Source organism: Amblyomma americanum, chromosome 5 (assembly GCF_052857255.1).
Source record: "Amblyomma americanum isolate KBUSLIRL-KWMA chromosome 5, ASM5285725v1, whole genome shotgun sequence".
Classification (NCBI taxonomy): Eukaryota; Metazoa; Arthropoda; class Arachnida; order Ixodida; family Ixodidae; genus Amblyomma; species Amblyomma americanum.
In genome coordinates, this window is record NC_135501.1 from 149030133 (window position 1) to 149054002 (window position 23870).

The window sequence follows — 23870 nt, forward strand, 5'->3', positions numbered from 1 at the left end:
CTGGTGCCTCTTTCTTGTGCTGCGCTCTCAGATGCAACTGTGACTTATACCCCCTCTTTACGATGCGCGGACCATAAGTCTGTTTTGCTGCGTCATGACGTGCTGACAATTGTTTGTGGCTTCAGCGCTATTTACGTGGCCAACCCGTTCTCCTGTCCTACCACTTTACTCCGTTACCAATCGCTTGGTAGTGTCGCCTTACTCGATCCCGCCTCAGCATACCCCCTCGTCGATAGCGCGGCCGGCCTTCACATCAGCGCCATTACGCCTGTTCCCATTACGAATTAGTCGTCTGTCGATATTTTTTATCGTTCCGTCGACGCCGCCCTTACGTCTACCCAACAAGACCAGCTTGTCGCCGTTCTGAAGCGTTTTCAAGCTTCGTTTGACTAGCATCAACCTTCCTTGGGCCGCACCACCACGTTACCCACTGCATTGACACTGGTACCCATGCCCCTTTGCGCCAACGTCCGTACCGCGTGTCAGCCGCTGAGTGCCGCATCATTGATGAGCAGGTGACCGACATGCTCAAGTGCCACGTGATACAGCCGCCGCAATTCCGCCACTATCATCGACCCCCTGACCAAGCTCCTTTTCGGCCTGGACGCCATCCTGTGATGAAGCGTTTACGACACTCCGTCGCCTCCTGACCACTCCACCAATGCTGCGCCACTTCGACCCTCGTTTTCCGACGGAACTCCACACCGATGCCAGCGGCGTCGGCATCGGTGCAGTACTTGCTCAGCGCAAGCAAGGCTTTGACGAATACGTTGTCGCTTACGCTAGCGGGACACTTACAAAAGCTGAAGCCAACTATTCTGTTAACGGGAAGTAGTGTTTAGCCATCCTTTGGGCGATCGTCAAATTTCGCCCCTACCTGTACGGGCGCCCTATTGACGTTGTCAACGATCACCACGCCCCTGCTGGTTGTCCTCTTTGAAAGATCCCTCTGGTCGACAGGCGCGCTGCTCTCTGAGACTCCAAGAGTACGACGTTGGCGTTATCTATCGTTCCGGCCGCAAACATGCCGATTCTGATGCCCTCTCACGTTCCAATGTACCATCTGAGGTTATGCCTTGTATATCCGCCCTACCTTCTTTTACGTTTGAGTCCGCTGATATGGCTTCCGAGCAACGCAAAGACCCGTGGATCACTTACCTTTTAGATCTCTTGTCTGGCCAATCGTCTCGCCCTCCTTCCCGTGCTCTCCGTCGTCAGTTCCATCATTTCGCCATCCGAGACGAGCTTCTTTAACACCGCAACTATCTCCGGATGGTCGCAAGTGGCTTCTCGTCATTCTGACAAATCTGTGCTCCTTCATTTGCTCTTCCTACCACGATGATTCCCAGTGTACCCTTGCCGGATTCTTGAAGACCTTAACCCATCTACGACAGCGGCACTACTGGCATCGGATGGCCCGTTATGTCCGCAAGTTCGGTCAGTCCTGCATCGCATGCCACTGACACAAACATTCACCCCGCCGACCCGCCGCTCCTATGCAGCCGCTGCCTTGCCAAGCACAACCTTTTGAGCGAGTTGCCATTGACCTCTACGGCCCTCTTTCCAGCACATCAACCGGGAACCGCTGGATCATCGTTGCCATCGACCACCTTACACGCTACGCTGAAACGTCGCCTTTACCATCCGCTACAGCCCACGACATTGCATCCTTCATTCTCCATTGCATCAATCTTCGCCATGGTGCGCGCAAAGAGCTGCACAGTGACAGTGGTCAGGCCTTCCTCTCTGAAGTTGTAGAAGCTCTTCTTCAGGAAGGCAACGTTGTTCACCGCACCAGCTCCGCTTACCATCCCCAGACAAAAGGCACGCTTGAGCGTTTTACCCGCATTCTCGGTGACATGCTGGCCATGTATGTTGCTTCCGATCATTGTAACAAGGGACCACGTTCTCCCTTTTGTCTCATACGCTTTTAACTGCGCTGCTCAAGCCACCACCGGATTCTATCCGCACGTTCTCCTGTATGGCCGTGGGTCTTCTTGCACAATGGACACCATTCTACCTTACCGCCCTGATGCTTCCGAATTTACAACTCTTCCTCAAGCCGCAACTTATGCCGAAGAATGCCAAAAGCTTGCCCGGTCCTTCATTTCTCACGCCCAGTAGCAGCAGAAAAGCACCCGTGATTCCCCTGCACTTCCTCCCGCTTACCTTCCTGACTCTTTGGTCTGGCTCTGGGTACCCTACTCAGCTCCCGGGCTTTCCTCCTAACTTGTTAGAGTACCAGAGACCCTACCGTATTCTTCAGCAGACATCCCCCGTAAATTACCTCATTCAACCCCTTACGGCATCCCCTGGTCTTCGTCGCCGAGGCCGCGCCATTGTCCACACGACACGCCTCAAACCATACTACGACCCCGCCATCGTCACATCGCCCTAGGCCGCCAGCAAGGCGCCTTTTCGCCCGGGGGAATTGTGAGACTGGCCTTCGGCTTTGGAATCTTCAGAGGCTGGCGCTTAACGAAGAAGACGACGAGAAGTGCCGAACGCTCCGAAACTCGAGCGCCGAACGCTCGGAATCCTCGTGCGTGCTCTGGACTGACCGCTGCCTCTGGTCTGTGCCTGAACTGTACCGCTGGTTGTTCGCGATACTGTGTTTTGCAAGACGTTCCTTCTTACAGTACAATCAATCTCCTCAGTCGTCCTGCCTTTACCATGTTAACATTCGCATTGATCAGCGTGCATACACTTCTATTATGGTTAAGCAATAAATGACAAAGCATTACTTTGTTGGTCGCAGTTTTTTTCCAGAAGCCGGGTTTAGGGCAATGAAATATAAATATGACACTGTCGAATTTTTTTAGTGATGTCGCTTTGATGCTGCCATGAAAAAGTACGACTTGGATCTATTCTTGACTAATACTGCCGAAAGCTCTATTTGCGGCTCGTTTGTAAAAATTTTCACTCATATGTCATCCTCCTGTAATGAAATGATGATCATGAAACGAAGACAGATTCATTGTCCATATATTACTAATGCATTATTGTCTGCGATTGCAGATAGGGAACTGGCTTATGGTTGATGCAGGCGTTTGCCTAGGAATACTGAATTGAAGACACTTTGTAGATTAGCCCGTAAAATGGCAAACGCATTGCTGCGAACAGAATGGGCGCAAATATTGATTCGAAAGCACTATTGCAATGACTTAACCCCTAGCAAGATCTTTTAATGTTTTTGGGTTTTTGCCAAGTGGTTTGGAATGTTTGCGGGTTTGTGCCAAGTGAAAGAAGGCAAAAACAAATATCCACAGCTGGGACTTGAACCCGTGGCGGCGCGAACAAGTCAGCTTCGCTGGCGACTGCGCGAGTGCATAACGCTATAGTCGTAGCCGAACCCGAATCGCGTTAAACGGCAACACACTCTCGCGCTGTGCATTTCTCATCGTCCTCTTCGCCAACTTGTACTACTATCAAACTTATATTCGTGCTTTGAGCTATGAGGCGATAGTCATAGAGATATTCGTGCTGCATGCGTTGGCGTGGGCTACGCTGTGGAATAAACACGGAACTGAAAAACAAGCCGCCGGCGTACATTGGGTAAATTGGCACAGACGGGGATAATTTGAAGACGTGCACAGCTGCCTCCTTGGGTCAGTTGACATCTCAATCGAGCTTTCAGGCATATTTCATTATATTTTTTACAAGTATTTATTTGGGTATAATTTTCAGGTATATTTCGTGTTTAGCAATGCTAAAGCGCCAGTCATTTTTTTTTCAGTCAAGTTTGGTGGCATTGAAAAAGAATTCAGTGAAGTTGTGGGATGTTAATCGCACAAGAGGCTGGGTAGCTAGGAACGCATGGGAAACCATTTTCCGTTTCCCGCTACTTGGGTTGGTTTTCGTTTTACACTTGCAGATGAGTTCAATATTTTTTTTTCTGCTGGTAGTCAGGCTGTTCATTCACCGGTGCGCAGTAAACTGGCTCACAGCGTGCAATCAATGCTTGAGAGAGCATTGCTGCCTCCTTGCATGGAGTTTCTCTGTATTCTTTCCGTCCTTAGTAAGCGAAAGTCGTCTGGCTGTGACATTATTTCAGTTGATGTATTCAGCAGACACTTTGTACGAATGAAGCATGTATTACTTGCCATTTTTAACGATATTATTTCCACTCAGTTAGTACCAGATGGCTTGAATAAGGCGCTGGTCATCCCTCCGCATGAGTACGGAGTAAGAAACAGAATCGAAAATTATCATGCAATCTAGATTTTACGATCACTGGCGCTTGTTATACAAGTACACATTTCCTTGTTGATGGCCGGTTTCTTTGACACTCATGACGTGTTCTCCTGTAATCAGCTTGGTTTTATCAAGAGTCATGGCACGCAGAAAGCCCTTGATGAACCCGTTGATCTTTTAGATACCGTACTGTCGTCTGTACAGGTGTATAGCCCCAGGCAAAAACTTTGGCTGGAAATGAGTTTTCTTAGATTGTCTGCAAGATGTATACAATGAGTGAGAAAGCATTTTATTGTCAAGAAGTAAAACTGCGCGTTTTAGACCACTCTGACTTCACTCCTAACATCCGTCGAAATCGCTTTGCCTGTTTTTCCTGATAACATAGCTGATTTCCCTATGTTATTCAGCACAATAACATGCCGTAGGCGCCCACTCATGGCACTTATTTTTTTCTTTCTTAGCCACCGGTAGGTGTCATCAGCTCTCATAAGCGATCTGAAAAAAAAGAAATCATGTGTAGTCCGCACGCACACATACATAGCCCACATGACGCAAAATTTAGATTTAAATATGTATAATCAGCGGTCTGTAGTCCCGAAATTAGGGTAGTACTTTCGGCAAAAATGAACTTGATTTTGCGTTAATTTTGGATGTTTCAAAGGCTTTCGATTCCATGAATCATGACGTGTTGCCTGAAAACTTCATGTTGTTTTAGACCACATTTTTTGCTTGTGAGTTAACTGCAACGCGAAAACCTCAAACATATAAGGAAGTGAACCCTAGACACGGACAATCGCTGCTTGTAGTAAACCTGCGTCTTCTTGTTAACTATTTTTAGCCGCTCATAAATCGCTGTTCTAGGTGAATAAAAAAGTTAATTTCAACAACTAATATCCGGTGTTCAGCGAGGATTTATACTTACACTCGTATTGTTTAATCTTTTTATTAACGAGTTGAGTCATTCCTGCTAACATTGCCGTGTATTCAGTTATGCACATGATACGCTTCTGGCTGCCAGACGCAAACAAAATGTGACTGCATTATCATATGTTGATCATAATTGCCAGCTATTCATAGAATGGTCAAATAGTAACCTAATCCCTGTTAACGATAAAAAGACTCAAGATCTTTTCATAAATATGCAAAGCAAATTCCTCATGACTTGCAAATTTTTTTCCACAGACCAAACATTATTTTTTTCAGATGTTATACGGTCCTGCCTGTCTGCACTGTCAAATATATAGCCATTTGGCTTTCGTGTGTTCTCAGCTCCGTAAACTCGCGAGTTTGGTGCATCCTCTATAGACCCTCCTATCCGGCGTTTTTCGAGTCAACAGCCGAGTGGCATAACCACTGAGCCACCGCGGCGGCAGATCTTTTGCCCTTTGTATGTTCATAAGCATATTACGTACACCTTAGCCTACAGTGCGATGCGCTATGGCACATCTTCCTTTTACTTTTGCTCAGCCTTTTAAAAGCAAGAATGACAACTGTTTGTTGAAATACGCCCCTAACTTGGTAATGTACCTTTTGGTAAGGGGTCAAGAATGCATAATTTTTTTTAAATTTTTAATTTTGCCTGACTTTTGCCATCCCTTCTGTGAAACTTGTATCTATTATAAGACATACAGTTGGGGTTTGCTGCCACAGCGGCCAGTGCCGCCGAAGGAAGGAAGGAAGGAAGGAAGGAGGGAAGGAAGGAAGGAAGGAAGGAAGGAAGGAAGGAAGGAAGGAAGGAAGGAAGGAAGGAAGGAAGGAAGGAAGGAAGGAAGGAAGGAAGGAAGGAAGGAAGGAAGGAATGCCTCAGACGTTGCTGGCACATACCCACTACGGGGGAGTGGCCACGACACAGGCGGTTAATTGCTGGATACAGGAAAGTTTTGACGGGAAAAGGAGTGGCAGTAGTATGTAGTCTGATAGATTGGAAGAGGGAAGGAAAGGGGTCCAGTTAACTTGGAGATCGAAGACGGGAAAATTGCTTAATGTGCATAATAGTACACAATGCCTGTAATGTTGCAATGTCGTACTGACTGAGAGCGGGAAAAAGAAATTAGAATGGGAGTCGCTGCGTTTCTTGAAGAAAATTTTGCACAGCAGAGCGCACACTCCTGTCGCTTCGTCCAAGCAAAGAAGCGCCAATGGAAAAAACAACCGGGGAAGACACCGGCAAGCCCCGTTGATGAAATGGAATTTGCAAAAGACGCCTCCTCAAATGAGAAAAGCGGCGGCAGAACAGCAGGAAGTGACCTATTGTCTAGGTTCGGCACAAAAAGGGCACAGTGGGGAAGCTGCCAGGCCAGATCTGTGAAGGTAGAAATTTAGAAGGGGAACCCGGCAACGCAAGCGCGTGAAAGAGACCTCTAGTCGGCGTGAGCGCCATTCTTTGCTCTTCCAAGGATGCAGAGGATGCTGATATTCGGGAGATGATGTAAGAGCCGAGGCAGCAAATTCCTGAAATATTGTGCAGCTGCGAAACCTCACCGCAGCTGTATATGCACACGATGGCAGGACAGCAACAATTGGGCCGCTGAGAGAGGCTCTTGCTAAGAAATCTGCAACCTCATTTAAGTGAAAGTCCATGTGACCTGGTACCCAAAGCAACCTTACCAAATTTAGATGGAGCGGAATCAGGAACATAAAGAGGCGTAATGGCCGAGAGTCAGTGGGTGAGGTTAAGGAAGAGCAAATGGACAGAGAGTCTCTCATAACCACGACCTGAGAAACGATAGATTCTAATCTTCGTAAGGCTAAGATTACTGCTAATAATTCAGCCAGAAAAATTGGAGTGAAGTGAGGAAGACGGAGAGAAAAAGACCAATCCAGTGAAGGCGAAAAAATTCCCACACCTGCCTTTTCGCGATCCTGCGAGGCATCGGTAGCAATAAGAACATGAGAGGGAAAGGACCTTAGGTGGTCCTGCAATAGACCATGAAGAAGCGGGAAGGGCTGCAGCTTTGCATTCGATGGGAAAATGTCATCGAATTAAATCTGGACAGATTAGGAGTTGTTATATATTTGGCGGACATCTGTGAAATGAATATTTATGCGATCAAGGAGGGACTGCACGTAACATATCTGCGGGGTATGAAATCGAGACCAGGCAGCACAAAAAAAGGCAGAAGGTTGACTAAGAAATATTATACTGGAAGCGTGAAGAGATGAGTCGCACAATTTTAAAAATGTTTGAACTGTTAAAAGGCGAAACCTAGCTGATAACGAAGGCATTCGCGCCTCATGGTGCAGAACAGCATTGGCGACATATTTTGGAAGCCCCTGACAAAGGCGCAACGCCTCATGCTACAAAAGCACAAGAGGGCGAAGTTTATAGGCAGGAGCTCCTGAGCATAAAACACACCCGAACTCCAAAATTGGGCGGACGTACATTAATAAATCATCAGAAGCGTATGCCTTCTCATGCCTGACCTAGCACTACAAAGCCTGCGGAGGATGCCAATGGCCCGAAACCTTTTGCAGAAACTTGCTCAATGTGTGGCCGCCAGGAGAGAGTAGAGTCGTATATTACTCCGAGATACTTCACCGACTGAACTTGAGGTATTATGTTATTTCTATAGACCAGGCAGATATTTACTGGAACAGAAACTGGAAATACTAACAATGCGCATTTCTTCACATTAAGAGACAGATGAATTCTTCCTAGCCAGTTGTCAAGAACATTGAGGTAATTTTTCAGGGTTTGATAAAGAGTGTGAATGTCACCTGCTGATACAAAAAATGCAATATCGTCGGCGTACACATAAGTTTTCCCATTTTGAATGCATGGAATTGATCTTAGAAAAATGTTAAAGAGAACAGGTGAGAGAACTTATCCTTGCGGAACACATCTTGTCTATGGAAATCTCCTTGAGGAAACACCATTTTGGCAGCAGTAAAATTCTCTACTTTCCAAGCAAGCAGAAATCCAGGCTACAAAATAGCTTGGGAAGTTGAGTTCCTGTAATCTTAGTAATAGAGCCGAGTGCTCCACGCTGTCGTATGCTTTACTGATATCCTAGGTGACAAGCGCAGCAAACTTTTCTATTGCGAGCTAATTTAATACGACTCTCAAGGTCAATATGAGCACACCAAATTGAACAACCCGGCTTGAAACCAATTTGGCATGGATTCAATACAGCATTTTCTGAAATGAATGACATGGCACGACTGAGAAGGACCCTTTCCACCAATTTCACAAGGTTCGATGTTAACGAAATAGGGTGTATATTGTCTAAAGTTAAGCCCTCTCCTTGTTTTTTAAGCAATGGAACTATTTCAGCAAGACGCCACTCATGCGGTATCCAAGGACCTTTAATAGAATGGTTAATTAGAGCCAACAGGTCTGCAGGAGATTCATTGAACAAAATTTTGATCATAGATGAAGTGACCTTATCGGGGCCAGGAGCCGCTGGGGATAAGCGCAGAACAATTTGCGACAGCTCAGGCATAGAGACCTCAGTTAAGTTTGCGAAGAAGACGAAGCTGACGCTCTCGAACTCTTGGCTTGGAGCTACGCTGTGTCAACAAAGATTTTGCCTGTCGACGTTTCTTGTGCGTCTGATTTGCGTCTTTACATTTGGTGGAGGTGCTGCCTGTTCCCACCCTGTAGCTACAGACCTTACGGATCTACGGACCTGAAGATCTACCCCCTTACAAGCCTCTACCACGATGACTGACACCAAGCCCCAGCCTGGCTCCACTGTTCCCGCCGCCATCGTCTGTTCCGGTCCCGTGCGACAGCGCGACCCTGCGATCTTCAGCGGCACGCACGACACCGACGTCGAAGACTGGCTCGCCTCCTATGAACGCGTAAGCGCCTATAATATGTGGGACGACAACGTCAAGCTGACAGACGTCATGTTTTATCTGTCCGACGTCGCCAACTTGTGGTTTCGCAACCACGAAGCCGATTTTTCTACCTTGGCGGCCCTCAAAACCAGCGTTACCGTTGTCTTCGGCCGCCTCGCTGTCCGAAAACTTCGTGCCGAACAACGGTTTCGCAGTCGCGCCCAGCAGGGCGGCGAGAATTTCACAAGCTATACCGAGGATATCGTTGATTTATGCAAGCGTCTGAATCCATCCATGAGCGACGCGGACAAAATCAAACACCTTCTTAAAGGGATTGAGGACGACGCATTTCAGATGTTAGGGTTCAAAAATCCTCAAACTATCTCCGACGTCGTTTGTGTCTGAGCTATGACGAGCTCCGGAAACAGCGTCTTGTCACCCGCCATACCATTTGCCCGGACGACACCCTTTCGAGCTTGGCTGTCGGCAGTCCTGATCACGATCAGTCGACCCTTCTTCAGCAGATCCTGCAGTTTGTGCGGGAGGAGGTCGCCCGCCAGCTATCGCTGGTTACCTGCCCACCCGCTCCAACGCCAACGCTGTCGCCTTCCCTTCAGCGTGTCATCTAGGAGCAGGTTGCAGAGGTCCTGCCGCCCGCTAATCCACCTCCTGTAGTCACTGCACCGCTGACCTATGCTAAAGTTGTCGTCCGGCCACGACCTCGGCCGGTTGTTCCTGCCTATGCGCCACCTTGCACCGTCTTTCTTGACCCGCCGCTCCCTCCTACAATGCCTCACCCTCACCGGGATTTGCCTCGCACCGCCTCACGCCCTCTGAATCCGTGGCGCACGCAAGATAAGCGCCCGATTTGCTATACTTGCGGCCTCGCTGGTCATGTGGCCCGTTGGTGCCGCACCCGCGGATCCCGTTCTCACGACTACGGGCGAGCGCCGACGTACGACGTTCCCGTGCCCTCCGCACCTGACTCTTCTCATCTGCTCCAGCATCCCTCTACCTATCGCTCCGACTCCTACCACCAAACCCCCCGGTCGCCGTCTCCTCGCCGCCGTTCGGTCTCTGCTATGCGCCGCCGGACGCCCCCCCCCCCCCCCCCCCCTTCAAGCGGAAAACTAGGCGCCGCAGTTCCGGAGGCAAGAACTGCGCCGTCACCGACCGTCTCAAGTCCTATTGCCGCTCCTGTGAACATTCTTGAAGTGCTGATTGAAGGTGTTCCTGGTGATGCGCTCATTGACACTGGTGCTGCCGTGCCCATCATTAGCCGCAACTTGTGGCGCAAACTAAGAAAAGTGACGACGCCGCTTTTTGAAATTTCCCTTCGAACCGCCAGCGCTGACCCCATTCGACCTCTCGCAGCGTGCACCGCTCGCCTCATCATCCAAGGGCTCTCCTAAACCATTGAGTTCTTCGTTCTTGCCCGCTCCTCTCACCACATCATCCTCGGTTGGGACTTTCTGTCCGCGCATCACGCAATCATCGACTGTGCACGTGCTCAAATTGATTTGTCGCCGCTCTGTGATACTCTTGTGGACGCCTCCCCTGCTACTGCCGCGCATATTCTCACCACTGACGACACCGACGTGCCGGCTTTCTCTTCTGTTCTTGTGTCCCTTACTTGCGCTGCACTCTCTGACGCTACTGTCCTTTTTTCGCCCTCACCCCTTTGTGCGCACCGCAAATCTCTCATGCTCCCGCATGCTGTGCTCACAATTCCTGGTGGTTGTAGCGCCCTGTACGTTGCGAACCCGTTGCCTATCCTGACCACTTTATTTCGGGGAGAATCGCTTGGCACGGTTGATGCCATCGATCTCGACGACGCTTCACTTGTTCCGGTACATCAATGCCCTCACTCCTCCCATCGTCGCAACCGATCAGACCTCACCCGACCGGCTCGCCGATTCCGTCGATGCCGCTCTGCCACCGCTCCAACGCGCCCAGCTTGTCGCCTTGCTTCAGCGCTTCCGCGGGTCCTTCTATTCTCATCAAGACACCTTGGGTCGTGCAACAGCTGTTCGCCACCATATCGACACTGGAACACATCGACTTTTGCGCCAGCGCCCTTACCGCGTCTCTTCCGCTGAGCGCCGCATAATTGATGATCAGGTCAGCGACAGGCTACACCGTGGAGTGATCCAGCCCTCTCACAGCCCGTGGGCTTCTACCGCTGTACTCGTCAAGAAAAAGGACGGTTTCATTAGATCCTGCATAGACTACCGCCGGCTAAACAAAATTACTCGGAAAGATGTCTACCCTCTGCTTCGTATAGATGACGCGCTTGAGTGCCTGCAGGGGGCAGATTACTTTTCTTCGTTAGATCTGCGCTCTGTATACCGGTAGGTGCCGATTGCCGAAGCTGATCGCCCGGAAACAGCTTTCATCGCGCCTGATGGGCTGTATGAATTTAATGTGATGCCCTTCGGTCTCTGCAACGCGCCTGCAACTTTCGAGCGCATGATGGACAACATCCTACGCGGGCTGAAATGGCAAACCTGCCTCTGCTACTTGGACGATGTCGTATTCTCCCCGGATTTTCCGTGTCATCTTCTTCGTCTTGAGGGTGTCCTTCAGTGTCTCAGTGACGCTGGCCTGCAGCTTAATTTGAAGAAGTGTCACTTTGGCGCCCGACAGCTGACTATCTTAGGCCACGTCGTGTCCAAGGATGGTGTCCTCCTGGACCTTGCCTAGCTACAAGCAGTTGCTGATTTCCCGAAGCCCACCTCCCTGAAAGAACTTAGAAGCTTTATTGGACTTTGCTCGTACTTTCGTCGGTACGTCAAGAATTTTGCTGTAAATATCGCCCCACTGACACAACTTCTCGCCGGCGGCCACGACTTACTGGCCTGGTCCACTGCATGCGACGAAGTTTTTGCCATGCTGCGCCATATTCTCTCCTCCCCTCCGATCTTGCGCCATTTCGACCCTTCCGCCCCTACAGAACTCCACGCGGACGCCAGCGGCATCGGTGTGGGTGCCGTTCTTGCTCAGCGGAAACCTGGCTTCAATGAGTACGTCGTTGCTTATGCAAGTCGTGCACTCACAAAAGTGGAGACTAATTCTTCCGTCACAGAAAAAGAATGTTTGGCAATTATTAGGGTGATCACAAAATTTCGCCCTTACTTATATGGGCGCCCGTTCGCTGTCATCACAGATCACCATGCCCTTTGCTTGCTATCGTCACTCAAGGATCATTCCGGCCGCCTCGCTCGATGGGCTCCCCGATTACAAGACTACGACATTCAGGTCATTTACCGCTCCAGACGCTAATACTCCGATGCTGACGCCCTCTCTTGCTCCCCTGTGTCCTCTGAACTCGACCAACCCTCTATTTCTAGCCTCACGCCTTCTTTCAATACCATTAATATGGCTTCTGAGCAGTGCAAGGATCCTTGGATAGCTTCTATTCTCGATATATTAGCCAACCGCTCTGCCGGCCCCCCTTCTAGAGCAATCCGTCGCCAAGCCCGTCACTTTATCGTGCGTGACCAGCTGCTGTACCGTCGCAACTACCTACCAGATGGTCGCAAATGGCTGCTCGTGATTCCCCGGAATCTCCACTCCGCTATTTGTGCCAGTTATCATGACGACCCGCAATGCGCTTATGCCGGTCTGCTGAAAACTTTTACCCGCCTACGTCTTCGGTATTATCGGCGCGGCATGTACCGTTCTGTCCGTCAGTACGTCCGATCTTGGTTCGAATGTCAGCGGCGCAAGGATCAACCCCAGCACTCTCCGGCTCCTCTGCAACCTTTACCTTCTCCGGCCCGCCGTTCCGACCGTGTTGGAATCGAATTTTATGACCCTCTTCCTAGCACTTCTGCTGGGCACCATTGGATCATTGTCACCATAGATCATCTCACGCGCTATGCGGAAACTTCCCCGTTACCAGCTGCAACGGCCTCCGACGTCGCCGGTTTCATGCTTGAAAACATCATTCTTCGCCACGGTGCGCCTCAGGAATTGCTCAGCAACCGAGGTCGCGTCTTCTTGTCCGGTGTCCTGGAGGCCCTTCTTCGGGAGGGTCACATCGTCCACCGTACAACTTCATCTTACCATCCCCACACGAACGGCATGACCGAGCGCTTTAACCGGACCCTCGGCGACATGATGGCCAAGTACATTTCATCCGATCACTCCAACTGGGACCGCGTTCTACCATTCGTTACCTATGCTTACAATTCTGAAATGCAACAAACTACTGGTTTTTCCCCGTATTTTCGTCTCTACGGCCGGGAGCCCTCTTCAATTATGGAGACCATACTCCCTTACCGCCCAGAGTCTTCCGAATTTACAACCGTCACTCAAGCCGCTGCGCATGCCGAAGAATGCCGTCAACTCGCCCGTTCCTTTACTGCCCACGACCAGTACCGTCAGAAAAGTTCCCGTGCCACTTCTACCTGTCTGCCGCCGGCTTACCTTCCTGACTCGTTAGTTTGGCTTTTGGTGCTCTCTTCCAGCCCGGGCCTGTCGAAAAAACTGCTTAGCAAATACCACGGACCCTATCGCGTAGTTCAGCAGACATCTCCAGTTAACTACCTCGTCGAGCACCTCACGCCTTCGCCTGATCATCGACGCCGTGGCCGCGAAATCGTCCACTTCGACCGCCTGGAACCCTACTACGACCCCGCTATCATCTCTTGCCCTTAGGCCGCCAGGATGGCGCCTTTTCACCCCGGGAGTATAGTAAGACATACAATTGGGGTTTGCTGCCCCAGCGGCCAGTGCCGCCGAAGGAGAGAAAGCTGAAGAAGACGAAGCTGACGCAGTTCAGTTTGCGAAGAAGACGAAGCTGACGCTCTCGAACTCTTGGCTTGGAGCTGCGCTGTGTCAACAAAGATTTTGCCTGTCCACATTTCGTGTGCGTCTAATTTGCGTCATTACACTGTATATATCTGGACCAAAGATTTTTGTAGAACACATGCTCCCGTTTCTACTTCACACTTGTGATCGCTTTATATTTCCTTCAGTGCGTACTAGGTAGAGCAATCGCCTTCGCAAGTATTAAGTGCTACTAATTCATGATCAAACACCTCAACAAGTATTTTTTCTCCACACTATAAATAAAATCAAATCTAGATTTTAAAGTTACATTGTTAATTTTAGTATTTTGTTTCTCAGTGCGTATTCGTTTTTTCTTTTTTCCCGTCTTTTCACGAAGTGTTTTTCTTTTTGTTTACTTCGTTGTTTCTTCTGCGGCGTTGATTTTTGTGACACTATATGCCTTTTTTGTTTCCTGCTAGCGGGCGCTGCAACTCAGGCTTTTTGAAGCTTCGGCAGGATCGCGATCGTATCTCTGTACTGGAAATTAACAACATTTTTGTTATTTGCATTATTAGTGCTTCTCGAGGACAGATAGCTTTCACGGCACGGCGTCTAGTAACTTTCAACGTCGCTTCCTCGTTCCACTTTTACGTGGCCTTCTCTGCGATGGAGGACTTGTGAAGTGGATAGGTAGGTGGATTGTTGGTGGGTGGTGTTTCAGGAGGTCGGAGGTTTACCCCCTACTAATGTTTCACACAGATAACTCCTGCATTTTCGCGAAGTTCTATTATTACTCGAGTCACAGTAAAACTTCTGAAAAACATGTTAAACCCTATCCTAACTTTTCTGTATTTTTCTTGTGAAATAAGTCAATGTGCGCCCGGCATGGATATATATATATATATATATATATATATATATATATATATATATATATATATATATATATATATACAGTTTCCGCCCTCGCCGTTAGATGACGTTCCACGTCACACTCGCGGTATTACAGGACGTGCTACGTCCGCCGCTATGGTCGAGGGTGGCGCTGGTGAACACTCTCAAGGTTCGCTTACACCCAATGAACATACATACCCACGAGAGCAGCAGATTGGACAGCCGTCGCCGTAGCTCAGTTGGTAAGAGCACCGGACGCGATATTCGGAGGTCGTGGGTTCGGATCCCACCGGCGGCATGGTTGTTTTTTCTGCTGCTTTATAAGTAATTTTCTTTAAGCGATTTATCTAAGTACTATATTCTCCCACTGATAAGCACAACACATTAAAAAAACATTCCCCTATGCACCTTGGTTTCGGTGACTGTTAGCTCCCTTCATAGGTTTGTCAAACGGGCCCCTCATTTCATTTAACTTATCTGCGTATATATATATATATATATATATATATATATATATATATATATATATATATATATATATATATATATATATATATATATATCCTTGCCGGGCGCACATTGACTTATTTCATATATATATATATGAAAGCTCTGATAAAGAAATGAGAAGGAGCACTATCACGCGGTATACCACACTATCCTGTTTCGAACATTTTTAATGTATTTTCTTTGTTATGCGAAGAAATATCTTTAGCCTATACTGTTGTGCTGTATTTATCCGCCGGATAAAAACGAAATGCACTGCACGTACTGCACAGTCAAAATATGCGGGAGAAATGAAATTAATATTAGGCACATACAGTCAATGGCTGCAGCTGCGGCCGCCAACCTTTTTGTGTCGCCACAAAAGGCAAAGACTAAATTCCGAATCAAGCCCAAGTATCTGTAGGTTTTTATTTATTTCACGAATAGCGCGCGTTGATGCGTTGGCATGCAGTAAGAAAGGGTAGCTTCATTGCTATTCGCTTTCTTGGGAAAGGGCTATGAGATTGAACTGCACTTATACGGCTGAGGGAAATCAATGACCTCGTACACAATTCATTCCTTGAAACCTCCAAGGCCTCTAATAATGAGAAATTATTTATTGCTAGCACACAGGGAGAGTTACGAGTGAAGCAATGAAATGTGCCAAAAGGTTCCAGTATGCCAGAATAAATTATTCCGCAGCATAATTTGTACGACATCAAGAAGATGACTAGATGGCTTGGTGGATTCTATATAAGGCGCTGCCTACAGAATCGAATAAGCGTGTATTATATGACCGCATTGCTCTAGGTGGAGAGGCGTTCATATCAGCAGAGACACTGCCGCTTAAAGAATTCTGCACTGCTGGTGATTTCGAACCCCACTGTGAGTACATTCTTATCATATCACAAATTTCAAATGCCAATCGACATTGCATGTGTACAAAGCAAAAACGTTGAATAGTGTTTAATAAGTGTTTACTACGAACAGAAAGGGTTTATTCTCTGTCGCTTATGCGAGCAGTTCTATAGAGAAAATAAAACTCTTCAAGGCACTTTTTGAAGGTGTGCCAATTTTACTAAAAATGACTCATTTACAACGTTTCGTTATTCTTGCAAACTTTGTTTTTCCAAGCCATAATTATTTAGTGCAAGATTCCGGTGTCGACAGATAGCGCATATCGGGGTGAAGGCTGAAGATGCAGTTCTGCAGGAATGTATACAATGGGCAATATCATGCTAGAAAGTATGAGCTACTCTTCAATCCTCTGCCGCGTTCGCTGTCAGCGCCATCTGTTCAATCGCCTGGAGTGTCTGATGCTGTTAACAAGACACACAGAATAATGTAGTAGGTAGACAAAGCTTGGAATTAACTGGTACTGAGACAAAGTATAGGGCTACGTTTTTGCTAACGTCATGCCGCCACCACAACGGCCATTCAGCTACATCAGCAGAGCAGCAGCCGTAATACGTTTGCTCCAGACATGCGGAAAGAATCACCACCAAGGAGCACTTCGTCATGCGACCTGCCTGCTCAAGCTAAGTCCTGTAAAAGGAGTTCCCTTTATTTTTCCTCTCTCTGGGCGTACTAAAGTCGGCGGCACGCGAGAGCGAGTATTTGTGGGGGACAATAACTTTCACCTCAGGGTATCACGTGGCACTTTTGCCAAAATCGTTTATCATTATGATTAAAAACTCCTGAGCCTTTCTTTACTGCAGCATCGCTGCAGTAGCAAAGTTTGCTATGTCGTTGTCCTAATGAGCTCTCTAAAGCGGCAGTGCATCCGGCACGCAGCAGGCGCGTTTTGATGCAGGTGAAATACAAGAAGTCCTTAATGTTCTATGCAAAGCCAGTGATTGTGGTTGATACTTATCCGTAGTGGACTTCGCCCGCTCTTTCTCGCTTCCTTTGCACACTTCATCCTTCGTATATTAGTTCACTTCACAGCTCAGGTGCCTAATATGAGAAAGACCATGTACCATTTTATTACTCATAGCACTTTTTTTAGCTGTCAGTAATACCGAGTTCCCCTGTTATGCAGCATCAGCAAGCACCTTGTGCGTTCGTAGTCCGCACAGTCTTCTTGGATTTCTAAACGTTGTGGGTTCTGTTTAACAACGTGAGCTGTTACCGTGACTTTCCTGGTACAGCCTGGATTATTTAGTCAGTCAGCTTTAAATTAAGCGCATCCACGAGCTACTAACAGTCGACTACCGCTTCTTCGACTACCGCTGAGCCTGCTTGTGCTATCGTCGCTGCCTAATTTTTTGCAGTTTTAGTGGGTTCTGCGGATCAACGGATCGATTCTGTGCAATAGCATTCAGCCCGTCTATCGTGGACGGCGTTTGCACAATTACGTCGCATCTGGTGGAAGTGCTGGATTTAGAGCCGCTGTGCCGCCAAGATGCATTCTGCCACTCAATATCAGAACTGTGACCCGACAACGTTGCAATGCCACAGGCGAAAAGTGTGGTTGGTCTTGCTAGACTGTTTGGGACTTCTCAGCTTTCAGCTTTTTCAACGAGACAAAGCTATGAAACGAAGAAACGGCTTCGTCTGGCTGAAAGTCTCAGCCCGTATATGTCGCTTCAGTATGAAAGGGCACAAAGTTTATGGTTAAGTAATTGATTACTCCACAATTAAGCTTTGTAAGCCGAGTTCGTCCTGTTTTCTAACTAGTTTTCGTTTTTAGATATACTATCCAAAAATCACTTGATATTTTAGTGCTACAGTCAGCAAGAAAATCACCTTTTCGCGCAAATTGTTTGTTACTTCCTTAGTGCAGTGATTTGTACTTGGTCTGAGAACTACTAGACTTCACTGATGGCGATCATCCTTTACACAAAGGATTACCTTTCTTCAGTGCCGCAAACATGATCGTAATCCCCATTATGTGCCTGCGTCAAAGAATTGATGCTACTATTTTGGGATTAGGATCGTAAAATACCTGAAGATAAAGAATTACCTTCTGATGATCACGCCAAAGCTTTTCTAGCGAAAAATACACAACGCGCAAAATGCACGGGATTTTCTGCCATGGCAGCTACCATTCGAGAAGGCCTTTGCTACAATAGCTCGACATTACCACAGAGAGATGGAGACTTGGTACACTTGCCATACACCAGCCATGACTATTAGGAGCACTGGCTTGCGTTCGAACACTGTGCCAAATTTTGCAATCTCCAACACCGACTTATTTAGCGACGCTTGTGCGCACTGTAGGTGAGGTAGTCATGAACTCCGCGGTCTCACTAACCACGACGTCCGCAGTATAACCTCCTGCAATCAGCTATACTGTGGCAGTACGCTGTCCTCGCCCCTGATGAGACGTCTCCAGGCGTCGTCGACATGAACCTAGTGTGCTTAAACCACGCCCTTTAGCAGTCGCCCGCTCAAGGTAGAAGTGACGCTCCTGACCCGTGAAAGGCTACGATAGTGGCACTTCACAAAACTTCCCAATGTTGTTCCATTGCGGGGAAGCTGGCCACATTCTTAGTTACGGCCCATACAGACGCATCGGGCTGCACGATTTCACCATCAACACAGCACCGGCATGAAGGACTACTTGCACCAACTAGAGTCTGGCACTATTCGTGCGTACCGAACACATTTGCCGCCAAGCTCATGGTACGCATTGCCATAGGTGTATTTTCATTATCCCTTGTTTTTACTGCTAGTTACTACCTCGCGGGCAGTTGGTCGAAAGCACGAACTAGCCCCGCTTTTTTTGTTAATTTAGTCACCGCTTACGCCAGCAACACTTCCTCCAAGGTGGAGGCCAAGTATATAATGATATAGAACTAGGGCCTCGTGGTAGTCTTAACAGAATCAAAAACGAGGTCGCACCTATACGCAAGGCCTTTCAAACTTGTGATCATCAGTAAGATTGTGCAAATATTCTAAACTTTCAAACACCCAATTTATTATTTCCTTATTCGAATATTCTAAAGAATCAAATATTGGATATTCAAAATGATTCGAAACGAAACGAATATGACCTCAAATTTTCCAACATTTTTCGAATGGTTGGCGACAAATTCAAATAAGACCAACCGTATGTTTCTTCAACTAGTCCAAAAATAGGGACCGTATACGTAACGTTACCATTTTGCTGGGATCGGCATGGCGCGGGATACAGGGTTCAGCGCCATGGTGGAGTTTACTCGCATGGTGGTGCCCGTAATCCTCATACATGCTTCCGAAATTGGATGACGCAGCAGGGCCTAGGCAGGTTCAGCATATCAAAAGCAGTACGTACTTTTCCTATGATTATAACATCACAACTGTAAACTTAATACACTGACCCCACTTTAGAGCCTCCCAAATGAAGATCAGTGTTGCGCTATAGGTTTTCCTTATGATAGCTGATTGAATATTCGCAAATGTAGAAATTATTCGCGAAAATAATTGATTTATATTCATTTTGGTTCCTTTAGTATTATATTTGTGCTCGATTAAATTTTCAGCTGAACTATTCGTATCTGAATAGGTAGCAAAGCTACCCAATTCGTACTCGATTCGATATGAAAAAATGCTATTGGCACACTCCTAGTCGTCACGTGTTGTGCTGGCGTGCCAGCTTGAAATGCCATTCCGGCCGCATGACTCTATGGAGCTTCTGATACCTCCAAGTATTTATCACAAACTGTAAAGCAGCGTACACGGTGCAGCTGACGCAGCTTATCGTTCACTACTCTCGGACAACGTAGCCAAGGAAAAGTGTGCGTCATCCAGGTAGAAAGGGTATTACAGCGCAAGCACATCGCACACACGTCTGGTATGTATCTCAAAAACGAAACAGAAGATATGCAATATGAACGTGCAGCATGCGTGGCCTTCGCGTACAAAAGCGCTGCATGAAACAACGCAGCTGACATTCAAGCTTGTGCATGGCAGGGATGTCTCGATCATGCTCGTCACAATGCTGCTGAAGATCACCAACGAAGACTACATAGACGTCCCCGCCTACCTATAGCGTGCTGAAGAAGCTCGACGAATGGCGCAGCTAACACCAGTCACACACCTACTCCTTGCACTAAAATCGTAGACGCAACCAAGAGTATAGATTGATGGATGGATGGATGCGGCCGAACCCTTGAACTCGGGCGGTGGCTCAAGCCACCTAGCCATCACATATGAAATTTTACTCTTCTCTTGATTTTAGCCAACAATCAGATAACCTTCGCTTGGTTATGTCTACCCGCTTAAAATTTATTTTCCCTTCACTGTCCTTAAACCCCAATGCGCTGGATAAATCTGCCCCGCTGCTTTCCACTGTAGGGTGAAGCCCTTTACAGAAAAGTATCAAGTGTTCAGCCGTTTCCTCCTCCTCTCCGCACGCAACGCACAACGTGTCTATCTTGTGGTATCTGACTCTATATGTCTTAGTCCGCAGAACTCCCGTCCTGGCCTCAAACAACAAAGAGCTTCCCCTACAATTATAATAAATATTTTCTTTGGCAATTTCCTGCTTAAAAATCCTGTATGTTCCCAGTGCTGATTTCGTCAGCATCCCTGTTTTCCACAGAGCTCTCTGTTTCTTAAACCTTTTTCTTAACCGATAATTGCTGATTTGCCCCCCGAATGCTGTCCAGATATTTGCTTGTCAATTTTCTATTTCACTTTCGCCATTTCGTATCATTATTCCTTATGTACAGGTATCTAAAAACTTTCCTAGCCCACTGACTTTCTCCCATTTTTCTGAATCGCTCCTCAAATGTTATCTTACTGTTAGCTTCTCTGCTCTCGAACGACGCCCATCCCATATCACCCTGTACCCCCTGATTTGGTGTACTGCCATGTGCTCCAAAAGCTAGCCTCCCTATGCCACGTTGTTTAATTTCTAACCTTGCTTGAACATCTGGTCTCATGCACAGGACCTCATTACCGAAAGTAAGGCTAGGAACCATCACCCCTGTCCAGATCCCTCTTACTACTTAATACCTATTGTAATTCCACAGTGCCCTATTTTTCATGACAGCTGCATTCCTACTAGCTTTGTTCATTACATATTTTTCTTGCTCTGTCACATACTCAGCACTGTTTTTATCCACACCCCAAAATACTTGTACTCATCCACTACTTCTAGCGTGAACTCCTGTATTCTATGCTCGCCGACCTCATCGTTAAATATTATGACTGCAGATTTTTCCAAACTAAACTTCCAACCTAATCTACCTCTCTTTGTACCACATATGTCTATGAACTTCTGTAAATCTTCCTTGTTGTCAGCCATTAGCACTATATCATCGGCGTATATTAGTTCCGGTAATGACTGTTTAATCAATTCTCCTTGCTTGAAAAAAGAAAGGTTGAAGCCTAATCCGCTCCTCTCTAGTTTGGCCTCCAACCCTTGCAGATACAACATGAACAACAAAGGAGACAGAGGACAACCTTGCATAAGCCCCCGCTGTATCTCTACAGGCTCTGATACAATTTTCTTCCATTTTATAAGCACTCTGGTATCTTTATATATATCTTTAAAAAGATTAATTACTCCCTCTTCCACATCCAATGTGCCCAGTATGCCCCACAGATACTCTTGATTAACGTTGTCGTGGGCTCCCTTAATATCCAGAAATGCTAGCCATAGGAGCCTGTGTTCTTTTTCAGCAATCTCTATACACTGCTTCAATGAAAACAGATTGTCCTCCAACCTCCTTTGTTTCCGGAACCCATTTTGTAGCTCCCCTAGCGGGGCAATCTCTCCTTTACAATCTGCATCACCACCCTGTAAACAACAGATGTCACTGTCACAGTTACTTACGTCACCTTTGTCCCCCTTTCCCTTATATATCATATTCATTCTACTTAATCGCCATTCATGGGGGACTTTCCCATCCACTATCTTCTTATTCACTACCTGCACAAATGTTTGCTTGGATTTTGGTCCTAGCTACTTTATTAACGTAATCGGAATACCATCTGGTCCTGCTGGTGTGCCGCTAGGAACCTTCTTCTCTGCCCTTTCCCACTCGCTTTGTTCAAGTGAAGCTATTGCAGTAACCGGTCTATCCTCCTTCGATAAATTATGTGCAACATTTCTTTAAATTTTTCTGTCATCCGTGTTCCTATGTGTTTTATCGCTTCATCCCCTTCTAGTCGAATACCCTGATCTGTAACAATAAACCTTTGTTCTAACCTAGTCTTATTACTCATTGGATTTAGATGCTTCCAGAATTTTGAGCTGCTTTCCTATCTTTTTTATTTAATTTTGACATCCATTGGGCACCTTTTCTTCTAATTTTCTCATCAATCAAATAGGATTCTTCTCTTCTACAGTTTATGAAGGTATCTCGTTTTCTGTCTACTTCAACTTCTGGTTCCCCCCTCTTCTTAGAATATCTGTGTTCCCTGGACGCTTCCTGACGTTTCTCTATCGCCCTCTTGACCTCCTCATCCCACCAACTCTTGGGTTTGCGTCGTTTCCCTTTTAGCTTTACTCGCACCTTAGCTAGCTCTGGCTGCAGTAATCGAGGTAACTTGGTGCAAGTCCATTCTGTTTAACTATCCTCAAAAATTACTTTCTCAATTTGTTTGGCTGCTGCTTCTAATTGCTTTACTGAGTAAAAATTCCCCTCTGAATGTTCATCTAGTTTCAGTCCTACTTTGGTTTCTCTTCTGAAACTCAACTTGATACGCTTGTGGTCACTACCTAGACTTCTGGAACCATGTTCATCTATGCTAATTACCCGTAATCTATTATACATCCTTTGTGACATTAGTGCATAATCTATCGTTGAGTGCACACTCCCTGCCTCCCATGTTATGAGCCCTTCACACTTCTCGGTACTGTTGCATGAAACTAAATCATGCCTGTCACACATGTCCTGCAGCATGCTTCCTGTCGAATCTGTGTCCCCATCCAGGTCTTCTAGATGAGCGTTCATGGCGCCTAATATGATTATCTCGCCCTATCCTCCTATCTCATCAATGTCGGTTGCAATACATTCTAACATTTTCCTGTTTTCCTTTTTGGCATTAGCTTCTGTCCACAGGTATACAAAGCCAAGGAGTGTTTGCTACCCTGCCACTTTTCCTTTTAGCCATAAATTTTCCTTGCATCCCAGTTTAACCCTTTCGGAATTTTTACTTTTATTAATGAATGCCCCCAATTCCACATGCCTTTCTGCTGCCCTCTGTTCTATTCCAATATTCACATGCGTAGTCTGGGTTAGAGGGTGGTTGTTCCATGTCTCTAAGCGCGGTTCCACTAAACCATATACCATGAATTCCTCCTGCCCTAACGATTCTTCTATTTCCTCCGATTTCAGTCTATTCCTGCCACCTTGCATGTTAATGAAACATATATCTGAATTAACTTGGCCCTGGCGTTTTTGTCTATTTCTTCTCCTATGGCTCCATCGTCCCTTAGATCTTGCTTCTTCCTTCTCTACACTGGTTCCCTCAGAGCTCTTGGTTCCCCCCAAAAAGTTGTTGCCTGGCGACCTATCCTACTACCCACCCTCTTGCCAGTGGCACCACCGTAGTTAATGCCATCCTGAGCAAATTGGTGGGGCCTCGCCTCGTACATTTCCCTGTTAACTTCCATTACCCCGTATCTTAGTCGTCGACTAATTAACCTAACCAGCCGCCGCGGTGGCTGAGTGGTTACGGCGCTCGCTGCCGGCCCGAAAGACGCGGGTTCGATCCCGGCCGCGGCGGTCGAATTTCGATGGAGGCGAAATTCTAGAGGCCCGTGTACTGTGCGATGTCAGTGCACGTTAAAGAACCCCAGG

General features: G+C 47.1%; 1 long non-coding RNA gene across 1 annotated transcript in view; it reads left to right on the top strand.

Annotated features, from left to right (window-relative positions):
• The first annotated feature begins 15875 nt into the window (after positions 1–15875).
• Positions 15876–23870, top strand: part of LOC144135143 (uncharacterized) — a 55850-nt gene continuing 47855 nt past the window's right edge. The window contains exon 1 of the long non-coding RNA XR_013315391.1: positions 15876–16017. This is a non-coding gene — a long non-coding RNA (uncharacterized LOC144135143). The remainder of the gene's footprint in view (positions 16018–23870) is intronic.